This window comes from Arvicola amphibius, chromosome 6 (assembly GCF_903992535.2).
Source record: "Arvicola amphibius chromosome 6, mArvAmp1.2, whole genome shotgun sequence".
In the NCBI taxonomy this organism is placed as follows: domain Eukaryota; kingdom Metazoa; phylum Chordata; class Mammalia; order Rodentia; family Cricetidae; genus Arvicola; species Arvicola amphibius.
The window spans coordinates 100,399,323-100,416,454 of NC_052052.2; the positions used below are offsets into that span (position 1 = coordinate 100,399,323).

Consider the following 17,132-nt stretch of genomic DNA (forward strand, 5'->3'; position numbering starts at 1 on the left):
CACACATGAGTTATAATACACTATTATTGTTTTGGCATTAAACAGATATTAGTACTGGGCACAGTGGTCCTCACCTGTTACCCTAACACTGGGGAAGCTAGGACAAGATTACCTGGAATCCCAGGGCAGCCTGGACTACAGAGTGGGTTGGAGGGGCCTGTCTAGGCCCCACGAGATCTGTCTTAGAACAGCAGAAACGCAGCACAGAGTCATTTGGCAGCTCTTGGTACAGTTGTCGCCACATGGAAACTTCCAGTGCAGCTCTGTTTGCTGAGTGTCATCTCTTCGGAACAGCAAATGCTGGTCACTAGTGTTTGTGGTCTAGCTGTCCTTGGCTCCATTGTGTAACTTTTAAACCATCCCTTCTCTGCCGGAGTAACCACAGATCCTTTATCTGTGTGTACATAAGGGAGGAAGAAAGATTATCTCAAAAGTTACTTTGTTCATAATGATATAAATCTCCTCCTGCCATGATGAGAGTAGACCCATTGGCTGAGAAAGTTTTGTTTTGGTTCTGTTTATTGTTTTTCAAAAGCAGTGTCTGAAGTTTATTTACAAATAAAAGAACAGACAATAAATCAAATGTTCAAAACTACTTTTAGGAGTTTTTCAAATACAGGGTGACTCAACTAATAATGCAAATTTCTTTTGAAAAAATATTTATTTACTTTTGTGCATGAGTGTATGTGTATGTGTGTGTGATGTGTCTGTGTGCTGAAGCCACGTCTTAAACTCTGGATCCTTCTGCTTCCACTTCCTGAGTGCTGGGACTGCAGGCCATGGAACCTGGGTCTGTCCTCCATGGTTAGCTAAATGAAGTGGGACAGGATCTTCCAAGCTTCAAGTGGGTCTTCTAGCAGGCCATGGGCTCAGCTTAGTTGTCCCGGGGGCTGTAGGAAGGTAAAGTGGCGGACACTCGGAATACACATCTAGTATTGGAAGTGTGAGAAAGGGGCCTGGGGCTTTGACTTCATCTAATTGTGGTGTCTGCCTGTGTCACAGGATAACGTGGTTTGTACCATAGAACCTTTGAAAGCCACTAACCTGTGACTTTCAGATTTTTCAAAAGAATTTAATATTTGTGATAGTATGTCCTTATTGTATGTTTTCCCAAGGTCTTTAGGGTGAGTCCAATTATGTTTGGGAAGTGCTAATTACTATGTCTACTATGTCTTTCTTAGCTCTTTCCTGTTGCTGAGTGAGCTCAGAGTGACTTTTCTTTTTTTTAAGAATATAAGAATTTGGGTATCTTTCAAGGCATCATGAGCCACATTCAGCTGAGCCCTTTGTCACATGCAGCAGGATACATGGAGGATATGACCACTGAAACTGTAATTTTCAAATTAAACTATATTTTCTTCTCTTTTAAGGTTGTCATTTTTCTTTTCTTTACACTAAATATAATACTTCTAAATCCTCCTGACAGAATCAAGCTGTGTGTCCAAAGGCAGGTGTCTCAGAAGGTTCGTGTGTGTGTGTGTGTGTGTGTGTGTGTGTATGTGTGTGTATGTATGTGTTGAGGGACACTCTTAATTCTGTAGAGTTAAAGAAGAGAAACTAATGTTCTAGCTGCTAAGAAGGTCCTGGAGGCTGTGGTCTTTGGGAGGCTGTGGTAAAGCAATCAGGAGGTGGGAGCTACTTTTGGAACCGATAACTGATAACCTCTGAGGGTTCAATTGCAAAGTGAAATAGATTTTTAGAAAATATTTGTGACAATATATCCTTATCTACCTCAACAGTTTTTGGAATGGCAATAGGTCCCTCCTCCCCCAGAACTAATAATATACTTTGTAAATAATAATAAGGTTATTACTTTAATACTGAACGTTCATAGATGAAATTAGGAAAATTAATTAATCCCTCCCCCTCCTTCCTCCTTCTTTTTCTTTTGAGTCCTGCTGTAGTCCAGGCTGACCATCAGTTTATAATCCTCCTGCCTCAGCCACCAGAGTCCTGGGATAATAGGAATGCTCCACAGAGCCTAGGTGTCCTTTCCCTCTCCCCTCCCCTCCATTTGTGGTGCTGAGGATGCAGCTAGGCACTTGCACCACCACTTGTCACCCACTTGCTGAGCTACATCTTGTTCTTAACATGTCCCATGCGCTCTTGTCTTTATTATGTTCTCACTATAAGCTGAATCTTAATATTGTTTTCTCAAGCATTTGGAATCTTATTCAGTATGATATTTATAAGATTGTAAACCAGAGTGGAGAATTTCTTTCTGGAGTTTGTTCTTTGACTTGCCTTAACAAAACTTTTGAAATAACTCTCTCTTTTTTTTTCATGTAGCAGAGAATTTTATCTGATTCAGTGTCGTACATAGCTCCCCTAGGTGATGTTTTTCTTTTTTTTTTCTCTCTCCTTTTTTTTTTGGCATTTTTCTACATTTTGCTTTCAGCACTTGATCCCTTTAAGAAGGTAGAATCACGTTTTTAGGCTTTTCAGATTAGTCCCCCCCAACCACATGCACACAAGGGAAGTAGCTCACTGTCACGATGCTTATGCCCCTTGTTAAACAATTATTTTCTAATTGTTTGTCCGGAAGCAATTCCTGAGTTCCTTGATAGCTGGCTGTAGTAAAGGACATGCTTGTTTTGTGATTGCACTGACATGTCATTTGTCTGTGTCCTTTTTATTTACTGTAAGTCACCAGTAGTCCCTACGTGTGTGGATTTAAAAACAGGTTCCGTTACAAGTAAGCTCTGCCTCTTGCGACCAGAACTGCGAGAAGTCAGCGCTGAGGGGAAGTTTCTGGATACTGAGTTATTGGGTAATGAATTCTGTGGTAACAAAAGAGGTGGAAACATGTGCAACTTGGGCGGCTGCCAGAAGGTCAGTGGATTTTCCATTTCACAAGGGAGAGCATGAGGCACAGCATCAGAGGGAATGCTAGATTTGGTTTTACTCTTTGTTGGTCATTGTAGCTGTGGAAAGGATTTGTTTAAGGATGACACGTTTGGCTGCAGGATTGTTAGTCATGGATGGATTGTTGTGCCATGAGTTGCCGGTGTGAGTGGGCGGATGGGGCCCTCAGACCCCATGATCAGTGTGGGCCGCAGTCTGGGTGGAGGAGGGGAGTGCCTCCATCACTGTTTCACTGCTGTGAAGAAACACCATGACCAAGGCAACTCTTACAGAAGAAAGCGTTTAGTTGTGGGCTTGCTTACAGTTTCAGAAGTTAGCCGGTTATCCTCCTGTGAGGAGCATGCCAGCACACAGGCAGACATGGTGCTGGAGATCTGTAGGCAGAGAGAGAGAGAGGAGAAGGGAGAAACATGGGGCCTAGCTTGGGCTTTTGAAACCCCAAAACCCACCCCCAGTGACATATTTCCTTCAACGAGGCCACACCTACGCCAACAAAATCACACATCTTAATGCTTCCAATTCTTTCAAATAGTGCAGCTCCTGGTCACTAAGTAGTCAAATATATGAGCCTGTGGGGCCATTGTTACTGGAACCACCCACAGGAAGCTATCGAGAAACACAAGGCTGTGACGGGAGGAGGTAATTGTGCATGAGCCGTTAGAGCCATTTGTGGGGAGATATGTTTGTGTGGGTGTGGATACGCCATGGCGTCTGTATAGAAGTTGGAGGTCAGCCTTGGGTGTTGGCTTTTACTTTTATGCGTGGTGAGCTGGGTTATGAACTTCTAGAGATTTTCCTCTTTCTGCCTCCCGTCCCATCTTGTCACAGAAGCACGAAGGGATTGCAGGCAGTTGTGTGGTTGTGTCTGGCTTTTATGTGGTTTCTGGGGATCTGGACTTGGGTCGTTAGGCTTGCACTTTTACCCACTGAGCCATCTCCCCATCTGAATTTTGAAATTTTGTTTGTTTTTCAGTTTTGGGGATGGAACTTGGGTTCTTAAGTATTCTAGGCAAGATTCTACAACTGAGCAAGAACCCCCAGCTCTGGAGTGTTTTCTAGAACAGTGAGCATCCTTCTGAATCCCCTAAGGGTAAAGGTCATTATGCCCTGCAGACATCATGGCACCTGAGGTCTGACCATTTAAATATGGCCAGCTTGTGCTTCTTGTTTGCCAGGAAGGCGGCTGCCATTTTCCTCATTCTGATTCAGAAAGTTCCCCGTGTTAACCTGTGGACAGACAGCCATGGCTTGAGTGGAGTGGATCCTCTAAGCAAGAACCAGCATCAGGACTAGGGAGGCTCTGATCTTTCTTTTTAAAAGAACAATTTGTTTTTAGCGTGTCTGTGTGAGTATCTGCATGAGAGAGCAAGTGTCCGAGAGGCCAGAGGAATCTGCTCCCCTTTGGGTTGGTGTTATTGGTGGTTGTAAGTTACCTGCCTGGGTAGTGGGCACTGAACCCGGGTTTAATGCGAGAAGAGTACACGGGTGTTCACCTCCCGAGCCATCCCTGGAGCTCCTCATTCCTTACAAGGACAGTCATCCTCCATAAAATTCCTTGCTTCCTTTAAAGCAGCGGCACTGGGACCTTTGAATATAGTTCCTCATGTGTGGTGACCTCCACCAACCATAGAACTAGTTTCATTGCTACTTCATAACTGTAATTTTGCTAGTTATGAATCATAAGACCCCTGCCAAAGGGGTCGCGACCCACAGGTTGAGAACCACTGCTTTAAATCTATTTACCTTCCAAAGAACTCAGTTTCAGATACTCTCATTTCAAGGGCATGTTTTAGATAGCTATTTTGAATTTGGGAGGAACACAACCCACAACTTTGTATGTGGGTGAGGCTAGGCTAATCCTCTGTCTGACAGCAATTGTTGTCCCCTTTTTACAGCTGGTATGTGGTTCACATTCCCCCTGGCTTCCTTTGTAGCTAGTCTGGTCACATAACACTATTCTGGACATTTCTGCGAGTGCCCTCCCTGCAGGTGAAGAGCCAGTGTGGGGCTTTCCTTGTCTCCCTTCCCTTCCTCCTGTGTCTACAGGGCCAGTGGAGGCAGGGCTGGACACTGAGGAAAACCCCTGACACCTGTGAACTCTGTAGCAACCTTGACTTAAGGTCAGCATTTTAGTGTGGGCTTCATCTTCTTGTAGCTGTGTTCCCGGCGCCCCAGAGCATCTCCTTGGTACAGTCTACAAGCGAAATCTTCCTTCTCCTGGAGCTGACAGCAGCCATCATCTTAAAATCTTGTCTCTAAGCCTCCCTGTATTTCCCACCTCTAGGGCCTATGTGTATTGTCTCACATCAGATTTCTTCTGCGTGTTTGTCCAAGCTGCTGGACATTGGGGACCATGTCTCTCTCACCTCCGGGTCTTTACAGCCTACCTCTCGGCCCTCGCTCAGGAGGGGAACACGGGATGATTAAGTGCTTTGGTGAACTCGCTAGTCCTTGCCTCACTGCTGCCTGTGCTGTCTTCCTGCCCTGCTTTTGGTGTCTCCCATTGACAGAGAGGCAATTAGTTATTCACAGAAGAGCCCATGAGGTAGCTGAAGAGAGGTAAGTGGGAAAACACTTTAATTAGATGTACCTGAGCTGTGTAAATAGCTGTTCCCAAGGGTTTAGTTAAAGTCAGGCATCCTCCAAAGAGGCAGACAAAGACCTGCCCCAGTCTCCATATTAATTTCTCATTGTGGTAACAGATAGCAGGTATAGTCGCTGTTCATTCCCAGAACTATGACACATTCTAAGACATTCAGAAAAAGACATAATTACAGCTGTTGTTTCTGGCATGCAAGTTTCTTCTTGCTAATTATGAGAAATGAACCTTTGAGTGTTGACCAGTTTGAAGGTAGAACGCATCCCTTCTGTAGGGCACACACTGTGGTTGAAAGTGCACACATTTTGAGATGTAAAGTTGGAACATGGTAGAATAAATGGCTGTCATTTTACCAGGAAGGACACAGATGGCATAGGTGACAAGTTTGGGATTAGGTTCCAGACTTCATTTAAGGCTCTTTCGGCTCCACCGTTTTACTAGTAACTTACTGAGCTGAAGGCTGGAAGGAACACCATGGGCCAAATCCCCCAGAGCACATGCGAACTTCCAGAGTGGCGTCACTGGGCTTTCTTCAGCAGGGCCGGCCTGGCCAGAAGAACCTGAGCTTTCTAGGAAGGGCAGGGCCGACCTCCTGCTGTGCTGGGTGATCTGAAGGAGCCACTGGGACCTGGGCTCTCCCTGGGCTGGGTATGATGTACAGGAGCATCTTCATGATGTTTGTGTAGGAAGCAGAGAATGAAGTTCCTCAGCAGCCACACCCCTCGGGGCGGAGCAGTAGTGTGACTGGTGACCTGTTCCACACGTTCCTCATGTTCTGAGGATGTACTGGGTCCAGTGTCACCAAGGCTGCTACATTTTCCTCTGGGTGTCAGTGGGACTAATTTTTACCTTTTCCTTATTTTCAAAAGTGTGTTTATGTACATTTTGTCCCGAGGGCTGATGCTTTGGGAAAGCCAGGTTCCAGTAGGATCAGCCACAAAGCAGAGGTGGAGTTCTCAAGTGATGGGGCCTGAGAGATCATTGTTTCTGAACGCTGTGGTTACTTGACTTCAAGGGAAAAGGTGGGAGATTGCCCTCTGAACAGTCTTTGGCAGGCTCTTAGATGCATGTAAAATTGTGATGCTGTTATTAAAGTATACCTCTAATTTAAATAGATTTTCAAACATTACATATAGTTATTATTGATCATGATAATGGTGGTATTAGTTATGGTGCCAAAATAACTCCATATCAGGAGAAAATAGATTTGGAAAACTTGAGAGAGCAATTGGAAGTGAGTGAGGCAGTATAATAGGGTGAAATAGGAACCGAAGGCTGGCCTTGACCCTTGTCCAGACTGTACTGCCTTCTCTATGTCTTGGTTGCTTCGTTCTGTAACAGTAGGGAAGCAGAACAGGTCACTTCTGCAGAGGTGCAACCACTAGGTCTTTTGAAGATCGATCCTCTTGTTTGAATCCCTTTGGTCTGCCCAGTCATGAATTCTCTGCATATTTTGACAGCGAGTCCAGTGAAGTTTCTTCTGGTCTGTCTGTGCAGCTTTCTTCCTCTCAGGAATGACCAAACTACCCTCTTCCTAGTCCGTTCCTTTTTAGTTTCCTGAACGGAATGACTGAACTGCACCACGAGTGCCAGGGAAAGTCACTTTAATCAGGGGTTTGAAACATCAGGATGAATTGTGGTTCCCTTCCCCTCCCAGCTTGACTTCTGTGAATACAGAGTGGCATGCTATAAATATTTAAGCATTGCATTAGTGTTCAGATTAAAGAATAATGCAGAAACCAGAATAACAAAGTAAACTGGTTAAAACTTGCATAACTTTAAATGTGGTAGACCCTGAGGCTTGTGGACAGTGGTTGTAGGCTGGCCTAGCAGGTAGCAGATTTCAGTTGCTGATGACGTGGGCTTGGATTTAATAACATGCACTTAATCTGAATCTCTCTGTGTGGTCCTCAAAGGTGCTGCTCAGGAGAATCATCAGGGTGTGAATCAATGGGGATGCCAGCATTAGTGGCCATTGATAACTTCATAACTAAGTGCTAAGCACTGGGAAGAAAGAAATGAAGTGATACCTGAGATGCCTCATGTTCCTTATTTAGGGCAAAGAGCACAGATCAGGATTTCAAACTATTAGTGCAGTGAGCTGTGTGACACTATTACTCACTAGCTTGGAAAGTTTATTCACAAGCTGCATTGGGCCTCAGTTTTTCCATATGTGCAAGGATTACATTTACTATCCCTCAAAGGTTGTGAGGCACCCAGCAAATGATGGAAATGCAAATTGTTTGGCACATCCCCAGAGATTCTGATTCTGATTGTGTTGGACAGTATCCTGCGGTCCTGAAGCTGCTGGCTCTGGGGTTTGAGACACTGCAGATCTTTGTACTGAGCTTCCATGCACATAAATGCACTCAAACAAAGAGTATGTTAGTTTTGTGTTTTTTCTCCCACTTAATGAATCATAAATATTTTTCCTTTCATTATTCCAATGATACTAATTTTATTTTGTATTATTTTTCATTATTAGATATTTAAATATCATTTTCTACTTTTTTCGCTATCATAGATCATGCTGGAAATAATATTCTTGTTTATTTTTAAGGTTTTATTTTTATATATGTATACATGTGAGTGCAGGTACCCATGGAGGCCAGAAGAGGGTGTCAGATCCCTCCACCGTGGAGGTGGAGTTAAAGGCAGTATGAGCCATAATGTGGGTATTTTCATTTCCTCCTCCTTAATGGTTTAGCACTCACTTAAGACACGGTGCTGGGAAATGAACTCAGGTCCTCTGCAAGAGAAGTGTACACTCTTAACTCCCAAGCCATCTCTCCAGCCTCCTGATATTTTTGTCAGCACATCTATTTTCTTGAGATAAATTTCTGGAACTGGGCTTACCCTCTTTAATAATATTAAGGCCTTTTGCTACATGCTGCCAACAATTCTTCAGAAAGGAAGTTATAAAATATATCTTCTCAAAAATAGCTTATGAGAGTAAACACTTTATAAATACAGGGGAATGAGGTGGAAAACTGTCTTTTTAATTTGTATTATTATTTTTTAATGTGTCTGGGATTAGGTGGAGAGTGCCGTGAGTTTTGGAGAAGGTGCATACAAGTGAGGAGGCCCGCAGAGCAGTGAGAAAGCTGAAAACACAGCACAGGCTTGAATGAAAGTCGTGATGCTGTAATACATATGTTTTAGGTGACTCTGCGCAACAACCATAAACGCTGACCAGCTTTCCTTAGCATGCATGGGAATGTGCCACTGCTTCATATTCCAGGGTCTCTGCTTCATTTTAATGGAGAGTGTGCGTGTATGTCTGTATGCATATCGATATACATGAGTGCAGTGCCCACAGAGGCCAGAAGAGGGCATCCGGTGCCCCTGGAGCTTGAGCTACAGGTGGATGTTGGGAAGGGAGCTTGTGTCCTCAGGAAGAGCAGTGCCTGTTGTAAAGTGCTGAACTCTCTCTAGCCCCAGTGTCCCTGCTGTTAAAACCATTGCTAGTCTCAGATCTAGGAGGCCCTGGTTTTGGAGTTTGGATTCAATAAAGTGTGGTCTGCTCTCTGTTTCCTGTGGCCCTCTCTAGCCTTGGGCCACAGCACTTTACTCTTCTAGACAATGGAGGGAGGGCAGGTAGATGTGGGAAGCTGAAACCCAGTCAGAAGGCCTGCTTGGGGCAGGTCTGTAGGAGACGGTTTCTAGGGAGCGAGCTGAGTGGAGGCCCACTTGGGGACCATTCTCCTTTTACTGTTGGAAATTCTGAAGCCCTTGGTCCTAAGCCAAAATAAGTTAGAGGATGAGCTCAGCTCCTCTTTAATCAAGAAGTTCAGTTCTCAAAGGATCTCAGGGTAATCTGGCTCAGTCTTACCTTTGTATAGTTAAGGAAATTTGGCTTTTTCATTTGTTTGGTTTTCAATAATGGGGATCAAACCCGAGACCTCAAGCATGACAGACAAGGGCCTTACCACTGAGTTACAGCTCCAGCAAACTGGTTATTTTCAGTTGCAGTTCACCATGGAAACAAGGGAGGTTTCTGTTACTCGTTTTTAGAATGTATTTATTATTACGTGTGGAGGGTGTGGCTTCTACCTGCAGAGCTACCTCATAGGTCCTGTCTTCTTCCTCCTTTCCGTCCTCATCCCTTCTTCTCTTCTTAATTTGTAGAACTGAAGAGCCTACCTTAGAGTGGAGTTAGGTGCTACAGAAAGTACTGAGCTCTTACCCTGAGGTGGCAGGACTGAGGTTATAGGCTAGTCTCAAGTCTGCCTGCCATGCTCCTGCTCCTGGGCCTCTCCCAGAGAAGCCTTGCTCAGAGGTGGTCCTTCCTCCAGTGTGGTTCACTAAGGCCTCTGATTAGCCTTGGACAAAGAAAGGATCTCTTCTAATTATGCTTTAGAATTTACTTGCCAGTTTCCTTATTGCAATTCAAAATTTAAAAACATTGTTTTCTTTTCCTTGTAGTAATGGAATAAGAGCCAGTGTGAGTGCCAGCTGCCCCGAGTACAAACTGTACCTTCTACCGCTGGGTGACACTGTTAGACCAGAGAAGGCTTTACCAGTGGAACCAAGGGCTCTTGAACTTCACACTTCTTCAAAATACTTTATACAGGACAAAAGGAAAAATGAATCTAAAGTATGCGCCGGTCATTTCTCAGCTATTATGTGATAGTATAATTTATCAATCTGAAGCATTTTAAGGTCAGTGAATATAGGGTAATCAATTATTAACAAGATCATTAATTAGAATTTCAGTTGCTTGGAGGCTTGTTTAGATTAATGTGATGCATATTAATGAACTACTAATTATTTCAGGGGAACATTCATACAAATACTTATTTTGCACCTGACACAATTTTCTGCTGGTCTATCTCACCAACCCAGTGCTGTGTATGGACTTTTTAGTGAGGGTTTTATTAAGCCTGTCTTAAGGAGGAAAGCATAAGCTGTTGCTTGGGAAAATGAACATTGGTTTCTCTGTTCAGATCTGTAGCAAATATAGCTTGTTTAGAACTTGTGTCAAGTTCCTGAGATCAAATTAGAGGAGGAACTTGCTCAGTGTGTGCCGATCAGCCCTCCTTGGCTCTCAGCTTCTTTTGTAAACCCAAGGCCCACCTTCTAGGCTTGGCATGACCAGTACCTGGTCACATTCAGTTGAACAATGTGTGACTGATATTTCTGAGGACAAGGAATGTGGACAAGTTCAGAATTAATTTTAGGATCCTAAAAGAAATATTTACAATGTCCATGGGGACAAAGAAGTGACACTGGAAGAATCACTAAAAATGGAACTGAGTGAGGTCAGTGGCTCATTGCATGTTCAGACTCCTCAGTGGGTGACTCATTCCTAGTACTTCGTTGTGACATGCTGCGTGGGACCATAGAAAGTGATGTGGAGTAAGAACAGAGGCGTAGCAGGTCTCGCGGCCAGCAGCATTGTTTTGGAAGTGAGACAGCTGAGGATGGAAGTGAATCGGGTGTCTCTTTCTGCTGTGGTATTAGAATCTGTCCTTGCAGGGACACAGTGGAGATGGTGATGCTAACTGAAAAATTAGCTTCCAGTACAGAGGGATGTCTGAACGTTAAATCCCTGGGAGCAAGGGCATCTAACACACCAGTTCAGATGAGAGGGAGATAGCCCATTAGGAATACCGTGTGGTTCACTGAGACGGACGCTTTGACCTATGAGTTGTCATTTTACTGGAGGGTAGAATCAAAAGTGGGAGGAAAACAAGAAGAGAGGAGGAGACTTTGTGTGTTCGCGCACACACACACACACACATGTGCACTGTTAATGTAGGAGAACTGGGTCCAGAAATTCAGGATGACTGAGAACCTGACTATGGAAAACCTAGAAGGGAGACCAGGCAGCTGAGGTGACAGTTGATGCTTAGCTTGTGGGCTTTGGATCTGATTAGGTTAGCATATTGGATTTGTCTAAGAGAAGAAAGGATGGTCAGGAATGATGGAGCCCAGAGAGGAGCTGATTGCAAGACTTGGGGTGAGAAATGAAGAAGGAACAAGTGATTAAGACGATGGCTTCCAAATGCATTTCTGGCAAAGAATTCAGACTTCATGGAGGCTTCAAGAGGACACTGTCTGAGACAGGTGTGAAATAAGGGAGTTAGAACAGCACAAGATGACTTGTACCAACGGGGGGCTGGTGTGGACGGTGTACAGTAGACAGCAGTGTTAGCCCGTGTTTTGGATGATTGCTGTTGCTGCAGTAACAGCCAGGTAGGGTAAGGTCTGGCTGGCCTTTCCCTCTTGCACCTGGGTGGTGTCTGGTACTGCTATAAATAAAGAATGGAATGAAGTTTGGCTGCACGGTTATCTAGAGGTGGGTGCTGAAGTCCACAGTTGGAGTTTGAGTCAAGCTAGGAAAGATGGCAATGGTCCAGAGGCTTGCTTTAAAAATGGCTTACACTACAGCAGGAAGGGAAAGTTTGCCGCATCTTCAAATGCAAATGTGTGTATGGGGGGGTGTAAGGCTCTAGATTTGTTCTTGGCCACCATTGTCACTGAAGGCCATATAGCAAAAAAAACAACCTTTGTTGCAGACCCCAAGTACTGCAGATAGACAACAGCTCCGTGTTGGAGGACAGGCTGAGGAGAATGTTACCCACAGGAAATCCATAGGCCAGTGAGTCCTGAGTGAGTTTCTTGATGGTGACGGCACTGAGTGGAGGAAGAAGAGCATTTGTTGTCTTTAGTGATTCTTTGGCTGCCTTCTGGATCCCATTCCTCGTGGATGGACCTTGACAGTCGTGAGCGCAGCACATTTCATCTGAGAGAGTGTCTGATTGGCCACGAGGCACAGCCAGCCCTCACCTCAGAGGACAGTTAGGAGGGGGATGCACCACCGTGGTGATATATCTCTGGAGTCCTCAGCCATTCGCTGGCCTAATCCCTCATGGATTTCTGGGGTTGATAACCCAGGCTGTGCTTTTGAGCCTCAGAGGGTGCTGAGTAGGCTGCGGGTATTTTGCTCTGGCTTGCTATCTTCGTTCTCCTGTGCTGTGTGTTTCCACTTCCTCATGTGGGCCATCTGTCTGTCTGGTCACCCGTTCAGTGCTTACACAGGTGTGCTGTTGTTTGCCAGGCCAAGGAACCTTTTCCCCCACTGTCGTGCACACCTCAAAGAATGAGAGTAGTAGTCTAGTCTAGGAGGGCATTCTGAACTCTGCCCTTGAAGGATCTAAATCACCTCCTGAACATTGTCTCTCTCCCAGCCTGGTATGTGGGTGGGTTTTATGTATTTATTCTTGTGTCATTCAGCCCGTGTCTTTAGGCAAACTCCCTGCCTCTGAGCCACATCTCGATCCAACACTGATATCTTTTTTATTTTCTTTGTCTCTTTGCATTTTGTCTTTAGACTTTTCTAAAGTTGTTTGAATATCCAACTTCTTATCAAAACTGGCCTGTTCAGGAATTGCTGTCTTTTGCTTTGCTCACATAATTGACCAACTTTAGACAGGGACTGTTTCTGGCAGTGTTGGATGTTGAGTGGCTAGAAGGCAGAGGGAATACAGTTATTTTCCCTCCTAGTGTTTATGGAAAGCAACCCAAACTGTTGTTTACTAATTGGCAGCATCAGTATCTTCTGATGAATCCACAATGGGATCTGGGTACCACACTGACACATTTTTACCTTTGCTTCTACTGTTTGCTTTCTTATAGCCAGCGTATATACTTGAATAACTCATGGTTGAATGGTAGTAGAAATCCACAATGACACCAAGCCTCTATCTTAATTAAATATACAGGCCATTGAGCTTTGTCTGATGTCAGTGGCATGGAATGTAGACTATAAACTATTACAGTAGCTGACAGCTCATTGCTTATCTGCTTGTGTCCTGTGCATAGGGTTTCTTTGAAGATTTTACAAACAATGCCTCTGTGAAGATCTTCCTTGTTTCTGTTTTGGTCTTTTTGGAGTTCCACCAACTGGTGGTTAATTCATATTCTACAAGATATGGGGGAGAAAAAATAAACTACATGTGTGGACTAGGTCCTGTAAGACTTTTCACATTTATGTCATTGTGCTCAGGACATTTACTTACATGCGGTGGATTACTAAAAATCCTAATGAGAAAGATGGCACTCAGTGTTCGAGATCAGGCCGAATCAAGGAGATTGGGGAATTTGGGGTTTCCCAGGCCTTGGCAGGCATGGAATCCACCCAGTGCCTGGCCTATCAGCAATTCTCTTGTTCTCTCCACTTCCTCCCTTTCTGGTGCCCTATCTTTCACACCCTTCTGGGGTCAAGATTGGGAAAAAATGAACAAAGGCCAAGCTTGGGTTCTCAGTTTCACTTCTGTTTCTGCACTAGACTTGTAGGGCTCTGTCATCATCCATTCTGAGCACTTTCTCCGATGGAGAGGAGCTGTTGAACTGGTGTGTTGGGCATGGATGGATACTGTTGGGTGGTACATGGGTTCTGCCTCCATATTCCTCATGCTTAGAATAGTGCACAGCTATTGGAATGTTAGCTCTGATTTCCAGTTAAAAAAGCCGAGATGCAGGGTAAGCCATTTAAACAAAGTCACATGACTAGTGACCTGAGTAAGGGCCTGTCCAGGACTGCTGGTCCTCAGGCCAGCCCTTTATCTCTGTCCACTTGTGGAGGGACGTGCTGTGCATGTTCTGTGAAATAGCTAGTGGGACCTTATGCAGAATGGGTGAAGTAGAGAGGTACTGGACTGGAGGCAGAATACACGTGTTCCACAGTACATTGTGGTATTAACATGTTTCTGTTTTATGCTGTTGGGGTTAGATATAGGATTACTATGCCTACATGTCTAATGAGATGCAAGGCCCAAATCTTTTTTTATATGCTTTTGATTTTTTGTGACTTTCATACCATGCACCCGCCCCAATCCCATTCATTTCCCAGTCCTTCCATGACCATCCTCCACCCCCAATAAAATAAAAAAACCCAAAACCAAACAAACAAAAAATCGTTTTGCTCTGATGTCTTTCCTACTATTCCATCACGTATCCATTTGTTGTCGTGGCCTTGGGAGCTGCATGTCCTTTTGCCCAAGCAGCTTTATTTGCAAAGTGTTCATTGTAATGAGTTGTTGGTCTGGTTCAAGGCCTCTGGCTTCTGGTACACCATTAACACTGGACCCTCACCAAAACTTATCTCAGATATCTTGCTGTTGGCAAAGCCACATTCTAGTAGCATTGCAACAGAAAAGTGATTTTTAATTGATAGTCTTAACAGCAATGTTATATAACTTGTATTTATTGAAGTGTGTTTACTATGCCTACAGAGAAGGGCATGCACCAGAAAGTGCCATTTGATGAATCTTTGGAGTGAGCACCTTGTGCAACCAAAACTGGTATTAGCACATGGAGCATCATACCCCAGAACTTCATCCCTGCCTTAGCCTTCTCTTCACCACCCACTCCTGAGATAACGCCATTCTGATAGCAAATAACAAGGCGTTTGATTGTTCTGTACATGTAAGTATATGCCCAGGTGTTCTTTGTCCCATCACCACCTGGTTGGCCTGACACTGGCCCAGTGTATCATGGCTGTTGCTACATGCTCTGACTTCTGGGTGTTTCTTGCTTTCCTTCATTGTGCCGCCCCCTTTCCCCATCTTCTAAATATAAAGTATGTGCCTTGTTTAAAAATACATTGGGGGAGGGGGTGTAAAAACTGATGAGAAAGTGAGTTTGGACATTTTCCCAAGAACGTCATTGTGTGCATTTGGACAGCAACAACTGAGAGTAAATTGGTCAAGATTTCGTCGCTGCTTTAAATGGGCCACTTGGGAATGCTCCTCTAAAGTAGTAGAGCTTGGCAAAATATGAGAAGTGACCCTGTTGTGTTTACGCAGATAATTCCAGAGGGGTGGGTGTCGTTCCCCAAGCGTTCACACAGCAGGTTTGTGTCCATAGGTCCTCCAAGCATTTGTCAAATGCCTTTGGGTATCAGATGATGGCTCCTGGTCCCATACTGAGTTTTTAGGTTTACTTTAAGGCCAGGCTGTTCAAGACGTCGGCAGATGAGGCCAGTGCCACTGGGGAGAGTCCTACACTAACTCATTTTCCTGTCTGTCTGGGAATCTGGGGGCAGAGGGAGGAGACTGTCATGGATCCAAGAAGCACCTTCCGGATTTCAGGCGGACCCAGGCCTGAGTTTGCCAGTCTACAGTCTTAGGCATCTTGGGTTTCTCAGAGTTGCTAGCACTTGCCAGAATCTTCTAGAGCCAGTATGGGGAATAGATTCTCGGAAAGAATGCCTGGGATACTTTCAGCATTCTGGGAGTAGTTGTTACAGTTCAAAAGTTTAGTTGCTTGGTGTCGATTGGCTCTGGTGTGCCTTCTGTATGTGTGTATGCATCTGGTATATGCATTGCCATGAAAGAGGTAACTCTTTAAGCTAGGATTCAAGTCTAAAGGTTTCTAGATAGAATCATATTTTTTTAATATTTAGGCAAATGAAAACTGTCATAATTTGTAAATTCTAATTTTCAAACCATAAAGGTTAGTCTTTGCATTTTATCTATTTTATGTACAGATGTGCAAAGATGGGACCAGAATAGCCTGATAGTGAATCTCAGCCTCTTCTCTTAGCTCCATGGGGAATGTTTTTAGTGGGAATCATTATTTAACTCGGAAAGACATTGTCTGGAGCCATGATACCCTCAATAGTGTCTAGATCTGTATCCTCGATAGTGTGATAGGACAGACCTTTCTACCCCATTTCCTGGAAGGGTCTTGTGCTTGTAGCATGATGGGCTGAGAGCTACTGAATGTTGGGCTGGGGAAAACACTTGATAGTTAAAAATGCTTATTGTCAAACATGAGAACCTGAGCATGCTCCCCAGCACACATAGAATGTTGGGTGTAGTGGTGTGTGTACACCAGTAACTCCAGCAGTGGGAGGCAGAGATAGGGCATCCCTTGGGGTTCACTGGCCAGTCAGCCTAGCCTGATTGGTGAGTCTTGTGTGAGAGACCCTGCATCAAAGCAAGGTGAAGAGCTCCTGAGGAATGACTCCTAAGGTTATCCTCTGTCCTCCACATATAAATGTCATGTACACCTCACGGCAGGGACGAAAGAGGGTATCTAGGTGATAACAGGTTCCTTTCACATTATTTCATTCATTTTCAAAGACAGGCGGCGGAACTGAAGTCAGGAAATTAAGCCTTGACTAGATCTCAACGCATTCTATTTCTCCTTAATTGAGCCAGCACTGATTTTTTCTTTCCTTGACCTTCATATTTGATAGACAAGACAGCAGCAGCAGCAACAACAAACAACAACAACAAAAAAAAACCCTGATTTTATGGTGCCAGTTACTGGCCACTAGCATCAGTATGATGAGATATCTTGTGTTAATGTATAGAAGAGCATACTTCATGCAAGGAAAATACCCCTCTTTACTTCCAGACTTTTCTATCACATTCTTACTCTCTCCGCCTTCTGGTTGCTTGATGCTCAGTGAAGAACCCACCTGGCTTCTCCCTCTACTGGTGTCTTACTTCTTTTAAGAATACTCATATAACAAATCCAAGGTGACTGAAGAATGTCAAGAGATACAGTCTTTGCAATAAAGCAATGAAAAGTTACATGCAGATATTTCTGCAATACATAGTTGGTGCATACTAGAAAAAGGGAGGGAAGATGGTTCCATAGCTGTTGGAGGCCAGAGTTTAATTATAGTCAGCAAATTAGGAAAAGCTTTCTG

The 17,132-nt window shown here is 44.2% G+C and overlaps 1 protein-coding gene across 3 annotated transcripts in view; it reads left to right on the forward strand.

The window, feature by feature from the left end:
* Positions 1-17,132, forward strand: part of Fam107b (family with sequence similarity 107 member B) — a 218,115-nt gene that overhangs the window by 187,909 nt on the left and 13,074 nt on the right. The window lies entirely within an intron of this gene.